This window comes from Chanodichthys erythropterus, chromosome 22 (assembly GCF_024489055.1).
Source record: "Chanodichthys erythropterus isolate Z2021 chromosome 22, ASM2448905v1, whole genome shotgun sequence".
NCBI classification, from domain to species: domain Eukaryota; kingdom Metazoa; phylum Chordata; class Actinopteri; order Cypriniformes; family Xenocyprididae; genus Chanodichthys; species Chanodichthys erythropterus.
The window spans coordinates 8,038,159-8,050,276 of NC_090242.1; positions in this window are offsets into that span (position 1 = coordinate 8,038,159).

Genomic DNA, 12,118 nt, shown 5'->3' on the forward strand with positions numbered 1-12,118 from the left:
CTGACAGTTCTGACAAATACTGACGGTGCTGACAAATACTGATGGTGCTGACAAATACTGACAGTGTTGACAAATACTGACAGAGTTGACAAATACTGATGGTGCTGACAAATACTGACGGAGTTGACAAATACTGATGGTGCTGACATATACTGACAGTGTTGACAAATACTGAAGGTTCTGACAAATATTGACGGAGTTGACAAATACTGACGGTGCTGACAAATACTGACAGTGCTGACATATACTGATGGAGTTGACAAATACTGACAGAGTTGACAGAGTTGACAAATACTGACGGTGCTGACATATACTGACGGAGTTGACAAATACTGACAGAGTTGACAGAGTTGACAAATACTGATGGTGCTGACATATACTGACAGTGTTGACAAACACTGACGGTGCTGACAAATACTGACGGTGCTGACATATACTGACGGAGTTGACAAATACTGACAGAGTTGATAGAGTTGACAAAAACTGACGGTTCTGACAAATATTGACGGAGTTGACAAATACTGACGGTGCTGACATATACTGATGGAGTTGACAAATACTGACAGAGTTGACAAACACTGACGGTGCTGACAAATACTGACGGTGCTGACATATACTGACGGAGTTGACAAATACTGACAGAGTTGACAGAGTTGACAAATACTGACGGTGTTGCCAAATACTGACGGAGCTGAAAAATACTGACGGTGCTGTCAAATACTCACGGTGCTGACAAATACTGACGGTGTTGCCTATTACTTACGGAGCTGACAAATACTGATGGTGCTGTCAAATACTGATGGTGCTGACGAATACTGACGGTGTTGCCAAATACTGACGGAGCTGGTAAATACTGACAGTGCTGACAAATACTGACGGTGCTGAAAAATACTGACGGTGTTGCCAAATACTGACGGAGCTGACAAATACTGACGGTGCTGTCAAATACTGATGGTGTTGACATATACTGACAGTGTTGACAAATACTGACAGAGTTGACATATACTGACGGAGTTGACAAATACTGACAGTTCTGACAAATACTGACGGTGCTGACAAATACTGATGGTGCTGACATATACTGACAGTGTTGACAAATACTGATGGTGCTGACATATACTGACAGTGTTGACAAATACTGACGGTGCTGACAAATATTGACGGAGTTGACAAATACTGATGGTGCTGACATATACTTATGGAGTTGACAAATACTGACAGAGTTGACATATACTGACGGAGTTGACAAATACTGACAGTTCTGACAAATACTGACAGAGTTGACAAATACTGATGGTGCTGACAAATACTGACGGAGTTGACAAATACTGATGGTGCTGACAAATACTGACGGAGTTGACAAATACTGATGGTGTTGACATATACTGACAGTGTTGACAAATACTGACAGAGTTGATATATACTGACGGAGTTGACAAATACTGACAGTTCTGACAAATATTGACGGAGTTGACAAATACTGATGGTGCTGACATATACTGATCGAGTTGACAAATACTGACAGAGTTGACAAACACTGACGGTGCTGACAAATACTGACGGTGCTGACATATACTGACGGAATTGACAAATACTGACAGAGTTGACAGAGTTGACAAATACTGACAGAGTTGACAGAGTTGACAAATACTGATGGTGCTGACATATTCTGACGGAGTTGACAAATACTGACAGAGTTGACAGAGTTGACAAATACTGACGGTGCTGACATATACTGATGGTGCTGACAAATACTGATGAATTTGACGGATTTCACAAATACTGACGGTGTTGCCAAATACTGATGGTGTTGCCAAATACTGAAGGAGCTGAAAAATACTGACGGTGCTGTCAAATACTGACGGTGCTGACAAATACTGACGGTGTTGCCAAATACTGACGGAGCTGACAAATACTGACGGTGCTGTCAAATACTCACGGTGCTGACAAATACTGACGGTGTTGCCAAATACTGACAGAGCTGGCAAATACTGACAGTGCTGACAAATACTGACGGTGCTGACAAATACTGACGGTGCTGACAAATACTGACGGTGCTGTCAAATACTGACGGTGCTGACAAATACTGACAGTGCTGACAAATACTGACGGTGCTGACAAATACTGACGGTGCTGACATATACTGATGGTGCTGACAAATACTGACGGAGTTGACAAATACTGATGGTGTTGACATATACTGACAGTGTTGACAAATACTGACAGAGTTGATATATACTGACGGAGTTGACAAATACTGACAGTTCTGACAAATATTGACAGAGTTGCCAAATACTGATGGTGCTGACATATACTGATGGAGTTGACAAATACTGACAGAGTTGATATATACTGACGGAGTTGACAAATACTGACGGTGCTGACAAATATTGACGGAGTTGACAAATACTGATGGTGCTGACATATACTGATGGAGTTGACAAATACTGACAGAGTTGACAAACACTGACGGTGCTGACAAATACTGACGGTGCTGACATATACTGACGGAATTGACAAATACTGACAGAGTTGACAAATACTGACAGAGTTGACAGAGTTGACAAATACTGACGGTGCTGACATATACTGACGGACTTGACAAATACTGACAGAGTTGACAGAGTTGACAAATACTGATGGTGCTGACATATTCTGACGGAGTTGACAAATACTGACAGAGTTGACAGAGTTGACAAATACTGATGGTGCTGACATATTCTGACGGATTTCACAAATACTGACGGTGTTGACAAATACTGACGGTGTTGACAAATACTGACGGTTCTGTCTAATACTGACGGTGCTGTCAAATACTGACGGTGCTGACAAATACTGACGGTGTTGCCAAATACTGACGGAGCTGACAAATACTGACGGTGCTGTCAAATACTGACGGTGCTGACAAATACTGACGGTGTTGCCAAATACTGACAGTGCTGACAAATACTGACAGATTTGAAAAATACTGACGGTGCTGTCAAATACTGACGGTGCTGACAAATGCTGACGGTGTTGCCAAATACTGACGGTGCTGACAAATACTGACGGTGCTGACAAATACTGACGGTGTTGCCAAATACTGACGGTGCTGACAAATACTGACGGAGCTGGCAAATACTGACAGTGCTGACAAATACTGACGGTGTTGCCAAATACTGACGGTGTTGCCAAATACTGACGGAGCTGGCAAATACTGACAGTGCTGACAAATACTGACGGTGCTGTCAAATACTGACGGTGCTGACAAATACTGACGGTGCTGACAAATACTGACGGTGCTGACAAATACTGACGGTGCTGACAAATACTGATGGTGTTGACATATACTGACAGTGTTGACAAATACTGACAGAGTTGACATATACTGACGGAGTTGACAAATACTGACAGGTCTGACAAATACTGACGGTGCTGACAAATACTGATGGTGCTGACATATACTGACAGTGTTGACAAATACTGACAGAGTTGACAAATACTGATGGTGCTGACAAATACTGACGGAGTTGACAAATACTGATGGTGCTGACATATACTGACAGTGTTGACAAATACTGAAGGTTCTGACAAATATTGACGGAGTTGACAAATACTGACGGTGCTGACAAATACTGACAGTGCTGACATATACTGATGGAGTTGACAAATACTGACAGAGTTGACAGAGTTGACAAATACTGACGGTGCTGACATATACTGACGGAGTTGACAAATACTGACAGAGTTGACAGAGTTGACAAATACTGACGGTTCTGACAAATATTGACGGAGTTGACAAATACTGACGGTGCTGACATATACTGATGGAGTTGACAAATACTGACAGAGTTGACAAACACTGACGGTGCTGACAAATACTGACGGTGCTGACATATACTGACGGAGTTGACAAATACTGACAGAGTTGACAGAGTTGACAAATACTGACGGTGTTGCCAAATACTGACGGAGCTGAAAAATACTGACGGTGCTGTCAAATACTCACGGTGCTGACAAATACTGACGGTGTTGCCTATTACTTACGGAGCTGACAAATACTGATGGTGCTGCCAAATACTGATGGTGCTGACGAATACTGACGGTGTTGCCAAATACTGACGGAGCTGGTAAATACTGACAGTGCTGACAAATACTGACGGTGCTGAAAAATACTGACGGTGTTGCCAAATACTGACGGAGCTGACAAATACTGACGGTGCTGTCAAATACTGATGGTGTTGACATATACTGACAGTGTTGACAAATACTGACAGAGTTGACATATACTGACGGAGTTGACAAATACTGACGGTGCTGACAAATATTGACGGAGTTGACAAATACTGATGGTGCTGACATATACTGATGGAGTTGACAAATACTGACAGAATTGACATATACTGACGGAGTTGACAAATACTGACAGTTCTGACAAATACTGACAGAGTTGACAAATACTGATGGTGCTGACAAATACTGACGGAGTTGACAAATACTGATGGTGCTGACAAATACTGACGGAGTTGACAAATACTGATGGTGTTGACATATACTGACAGTGTTGACAAATACTGACAGAGTTGATATATACTGACGGAGTTGACAAATACTGACAGTTCTGACAAATATTGACAGAGTTGCCAAATACTGATGGTGCTGACATATACTGATGGAGTTGACAAATACTGACAGAGTTGATATATACTGACGGAGTTGACAAATACTGACGGTGCTGACAAACAGAGTTGACAGAGTTGACAAATACTGACGGTGCTGACATATACTGACGGACTTGACAAATACTGACAGAGTTGACAGAGTTGACAAATACTGATGGTGCTGACATATTCTGACGGAGTTGACAAATACTGACAGAGTTGACAGAGTTGACAAATACTGACGGTGCGGACATATACTGATGGTGCTGACAAATACTGATGAATTTGACGGATTTCACAAATACTGACGGTGTTGCCAAATACTGATGGTGTTGCCAAATACTGACGGAGCTGACAAATACTGACGGTGCTGTCAAATACTGACGGTGCTGACAAATACTGACGGTGTTGCCAAATACTGACGGAGCTGACAAATACTGACGGTGCTGTCAAATACTCACGGTGCTGACAAATACTGACGGTGTTGCCAAATACTGACAGAGCTGGCAAATACTGACAGTGCTGACAAATACTGACGGTGCTGACAAATACTGACGGTGCTGTCAAATACTGACGGTGCTGACAAATACTGACAGTGCTGACAAATACTGACAGATTTGAAAAATACTGACGGTGCTGACATATACTGATGGTGCTGACAAATACTGATGAATTTGACGGATTTCACAAATACTGACGGTGTTGACAAATACTGACGGTGTTGACAAATACTGACGGTTCTGTCTAATACTGACGGTGCTGTCAAATACTGACGGTGCTGACAAATACTGACGGTGTTGCCAAATACTGACGGAGCTGACAAATACTGACGGTGCTGTCAAATACTGACGGTGTTGCCAAATACTGACAGTGCTGACAAATGCTGACAGATTTGAAAAATACTGACGGTGCTGTCAAATACTGACGGTGCTGACAAATGCTGACGGTGTTGCCAAATACTGACGGTGCTGACAAATACTGACGGTGCTGACAAATACTGACGGTGTTGCCAAATACTGACGGTGCTGACAAATACTGACGGAGCTGGCAAATACTGACAGTGCTGACAAATACTGACGGTGTTGCCAAATACTGACGGTGTTGCCAAATACTGACGGAGCTGGCAAATACTGACAGTGCTGACAAATACTGACGGTGCTGTCAAATACTGACGGTGCTGACAAATACTGACGGTGCTGTCAAATACTGACGGTGCTGACAAATACTGACAGTGCTAACAAATACTGACAGATTTGAAAAATACTGACGGTGCTGACATATACTGATGGTGCTGACAAATACTGATGAATTTGACGGATTTCACAAAAACTGACGGTGTTGACAAATACTGACGGTGTTGACAAATACTGACGGTTCTGTCTAATACTGACGGTGCTGTCAAATACTGACGGTGTTGACAAATACTGACAGTGCTGACAAATACTGACGGTGTTGACAAATACTGACGGAGCTGGCAAATACTGACAGTGCTGACAAATACTGACGGTGCTGACAAATACTGACGGTGCTGTCAAATACTGACGGTGCTGACAAATACTGACGGTGCTGTCAAATACTGACGGTGCTGACAAATACTGACGGTGCTATCAAATACTGAAGGTGCTGACAAATACTGACGGTCTTGCCAAATACTGACGGTGTTGCCAAATACTGACGGAGCTGACAAATACTGACGGTGCTGTCAAATACTGACGGTGCTGACAAATACTGACGGTGTTGCCAAATACTGACAGTGCTGACAAATACTGACAGATTTGAAAAATACTGACGGTGCTGTCAAATACTGACGGTGCTGACAAATGCTGACGTGTTGCCAAATACTGACGGTGCTGACAAATACTGACGGTGCTGACAAATACTGATGGTGCTGTCAAATACTGACAGTGCTGACAAATACTGACGGTGTTGCCAAATACTGACGGAGCTGGCAAATACTGACAGTGCTGTCAAATACTGACGGTGCTGACAAATACTGACAGTGCTGACAAATACTGACGGTGTTGCCAAATACTGACGGAGCTGGCAAATACTGACAGTGCTGACAAATACTGATGGTGCTGACAAATACTGACGGTGCTGTCAAATACTGACGGTGTTGACAAATACTGACAGTGCTGACAAATACTGACGGTGTTGACAAATACTGACGGAGCTGGCAAATACTGACAGTGCTGACAAATACTGACGGTGCTGACAAATACTGACGGTGCTGTCAAATACTGACGGTGCTGACAAATACTGACGGTGCTGTCAAATACTGACGGTGCTGACAAATACTGACGGTGCTATCAAATACTGAAGGTGCTGACAAATACTGACGGTCTTGCCAAATACTGACGGTGTTGCCAAATACTGACGGAGCTGACAAATACTGACGGTGCTGTCAAATACTGACGGTGCTGACAAATACTGACGTTATTGCCAAATACTGACAGTGCTGACAAATACTGACAGATTTGAAAAATACTGACGGTGCTGTCAAATACTGATGGTGCTGACAAATGCTGACGGTGTTGCCAAATACTGACGGTGCTGACAAATACTGACGGTGCTGACAAATACTGATGGTGCTGTCAAATACTGACGGTGCTGACAAATACTGACAGTGCTGACAAATACTGACGGTGTTGCCAAATACTGACGGGGCTGGCAAATACTGACAGTGCTGTCAAATACTGACGGTGCTGACAAATACTGACAGTGCTGACAAATACTGACGGTGTTGCCAAATACTGACGGAGCTGGCAAATACTGACAGTGCTGACAAATACTGATGGTGCTGACAAATACTGACGGTGCTGTCAAATACTGACGGTGTTGACAAATACTGACAGTGCTGACAAATACTGACGGTGTTGACAAATACTGACGGAGCTGGCAAATACTGACAGTGCTGACAAATACTGACGGTGCTGACAAATACTGACGGTGCTGACAAATACTGACGGTGCTGTCAAATACTGACGGTGCTGACAAATACTGACGGTGCTGTCAAATACTGACGGTGCTGACAAATACTGACGGTGCTATCAAATACTGAAGGTGCTGACAAATACTGACAGTGCTGACAAATACTGACAGATTTGAAAAATACTGACGGTGCTGACATATACTGATGGTGCTGACAAATACTGATGAATTTGACGTATTTCACAAATACTGACGGTGTTGACAAATACTGACGGTTCTGTCTAATACTGACGGTGCTGTCAAATACTGACAGTGCTGACAAATACTGACGGTGTTGCCAAATACTGACGGAGCTGACAAATACTGACGGTGCTGACAAATACTGACGGTGCTGTCAAATACTGATGAATTTGACGGATTTCACAAATACTGACGGTGTTGACAAATACTGACGGTGTTGCCAAATACTGACAGTGCTGACAAATACTGACGGTGCTGACAAATACTGACAGTGCTGACAAATACTGACAGTGCTGTCAAATACTGACGGTGCTGACAAATACTGACAGTGCTGACAAATACTGACGGTGTTGACAAATACTGATGGAGCATATACTGATGGTGCTGACAAATACTGATGAATTTGACGTATTTCACAAATACTGACGGTGTTGACAAATACTGACGGTTCTGTCTAATACTAACGGTGCTGTCAAATACTGACAGTGCTGACAAATACTGACGGTGTTGCCAAATACTGACGGAGCTGACAAATACTGACGGTGCTGACAAATACTGACGGTGCTGTCAAATACTGATGAATTTGACGGATTTCACAAATACTGACGGTGTTGACAAATACTGACGGTGTTGCCAAATACTGACGGAGCTGACAAATACTGACGGTGCTGACAAATACTGACGGTGTTGCCAAATACTGACGGAGCTGACAAATACTGACGGTGCTGACAAATACTGACGGTGCTGACAAATACTGACGGTGCTGTCAAATACTGACGGTGCTGACAAATACTGACGGTGTTGCCTATTACTTACGGAGCTGACAAATACTGATGGTGCTGTCAAATACTGATGGTGCTGACGAATACTGACGATGTTGCCAAATACTGATGGAGCTGGTAAATACTGACAGTGCTGACAAATACTGACGGTGCTGACATATACTGACTGATTTGACAAATACTGACGGTGCTGTCACATACTGATGGTGCTGACAAATACTGGCGGTGTTGCCAAATACTGACGGAGCTGGTAAATACTGACAGTGCTGACAAATACTGACGGTGCTGACATATACTGACAGATTTGACAAATACTGACAGTGCTGACAAATACTGATGGTGCTGACAAATACTGACGGTGCTGTCAAATACTGACAGTGCTGAAAAATACTGACAGAGCTGACAAATACTGACGGAGCTGGCAAATACTGATGGTGCTGACATATACTGACGGAGTTGACAAATACTGATGGTGTTGACATATACTGACAGTGTTGACAAATACTGACAGAGTTGATATATACTGACGGAGTTGACAAATACTGACAGTTCTGACAAATATTGACAGAGTTGCCAAATACTGATGGTGCTGACATATACTGATGGAGTTGACAAATACTGACAGAGTTGATATATACTGACGGAGTTGACAAATACTGACGGTGCTGACAAATATTGACGGAGTTGACAAATACTGATGGTGCTGACATATACTGATGGAGTTGACAAATACTGACAGAGTTGACAAACACTGACGGTGCTGACAAATACTGACGGTGCTGACATATACTGACGGAATTGACAAATACTGACAGAGTTGACAAATACTGACAGAGTTGACAGAGTTGACAAATACTGACGGTGCTGACATATACTGACGGACTTGACAAATACTGACAGAGTTGACAGAGTTGACAAATACTGATGGTGCTGACATATTCTGACGGAGTTGACAAATACTGACAGAGTTGACAGAGTTGACAAATACTGATGGTGCTGACATATTCTGACGGATTTCACAAATACTGACGGTGTTGACAAATACTGACGGTGTTGACAAATACTGACGGTTCTGTCTAATACTGACGGTGCTGTCAAATACTGACGGTGCTGACAAATACTGACGGTGTTGCCAAATACTGACGGAGCTGACAAATACTGACGGTGCTGTCAAATACTGACGGTGCTGACAAATACTGACGGTGTTGCCAAATACTGACAGTGCTGACAAATACTGACAGATTTGAAAAATACTGACGGTGCTGTCAAATACTGACGGTGCTGACAAATGCTGACGGTGTTGCCAAATACTGACGGTGCTGACAAATACTGACGGTGCTGACAAATACTGACGGTGTTGCCAAATACTGACGGTGCTGACAAATACTGACGGAGCTGGCAAATACTGACAGTGCTGACAAATACTGACGGTGTTGCCAAATACTGACGGTGTTGCCAAATACTGACGGAGCTGGCAAATACTGACAGTGCTGACAAATACTGACGGTGCTGTCAAATACTGACGGTGCTGACAAATACTGACGGTGCTGACAAATACTGACGGTGCTGACAAATACTGACGGTGCTGACAAATACTGATGGTGTTGACATATACTGACAGTGTTGACAAATACTGACAGAGTTGACATATACTGACGGAGTTGACAAATACTGACAGGTCTGACAAATACTGACGGTGCTGACAAATACTGATGGTGCTGACATATACTGACAGTGTTGACAAATACTGACAGAGTTGACAAATACTGATGGTGCTGACAAATACTGACGGAGTTGACAAATACTGATGGTGCTGACATATACTGACAGTGTTGACAAATACTGAAGGTTCTGACAAATATTGACGGAGTTGACAAATACTGACGGTGCTGACAAATACTGACAGTGCTGACATATACTGATGGAGTTGACAAATACTGACAGAGTTGACAGAGTTGACAAATACTGACGGTGCTGACATATACTGACGGAGTTGACAAATACTGACAGAGTTGACAGAGTTGACAAATACTGACGGTTCTGACAAATATTGACGGAGTTGACAAATATTGACGGTGCTGACATATACTGATGGAGTTGACAAATACTGACAGAGTTGACAAACACTGACGGTGCTGACAAATACTGACGGTGCTGACATATACTGACGGAGTTGACAAATACTGACAGAGTTGACAGAGTTGACAAATACTGATGGTGCTGCCAAATACTGATGGTGCTGACGAATACTGACGGTGTTGCCAAATACTGACGGAGCTGGTAAATACTGACAGTGCTGACAAATACTGACGGTGCTGAAAAATACTGACGGTGTTGCCAAATACTGACGGAGCTGACAAATACTGACGGTGCTGTCAAATACTGACAAATACTGATGGTGCTGTCAAATACTGGCGGTGCTGACAAATACTGACAGTGCTGACAAATACTGGCGGTGTTGCCAAATACTGGACGGAGCTGGACAAATACTGACAGTGCTGTCAAATACTGGCCACGGTGCTGACAAATACTGACAGTGCTGACAAATACTGGCGGTGGTTGCCAAATACTGACGGAGCTGTCAAAAATACTGACAGTGCTGACAAATACTGATGGTGCTGACAAATACTGGCCAGTGCTGTCAAATACTGGCGGTGCTGTCAAATACTGCAGTGTTGACAAATACTGACAGTGCTGACAAATACTGGCGGTGTTGACAAATACTGGCCGGAGCTGGCAAATACTGATAGTGCTGACAAATACTGACGATTGCTGACAAATACTGCAGCCGGTGCTGACAAATACTGGCGGTGCTGACAAATACTGGCCGGTGCTGACAAATACTGGCGGTGCTGACAAATACTGGCGGTGCTGTCAAATACTGGACGGTGCTGACAAATACTGACGGTGCTGTCAAATACTGACGGTGCTGACAAATATGGCGGTGCTGACAAATACTGAAGGTGCTGACAAATACTGACGGTGTTGCCAAATACTGGCGGTGTTGCCAAATACTGTGAAGGGCTGACAAATACTGACGGTGCTGTCAAATACTGAGCGGTGCTGACAAATACTGTGCGGTGTTGCCAAATACTGACAGTGCTGACAAATACTGACAGATTTGAAAAATACTGACAGTGCTGTCAAATACTGACGGGTGCTGACAAATGCTGGCGGTGTTGCCAAATACTGGCGGAGCTGACAAATACTGGCGGTGCTGCCAAATACTGGACGGTGCTGACAAATACTGACGGTGTTGCCAAATACTGACAGTGCTGACAAATACTGACAGATTTGAAAAATACTGACGGTGCTGACAAATACTGACGGTGCTGACAAATGCTGACGGTGTTGCCAAATACTGACGGTGCTGACAAATACTGACGGTGCTGACAAATACTGATGGTGCTGTCAAAAAATACTGACGGTGCTGACAAATACTGACAGTGCTGACAAATACTGACGGTCTTGCCAAATACTGACGGAGCTGGCAAATACTGACAGTGCTGACAAATACTGATGGTG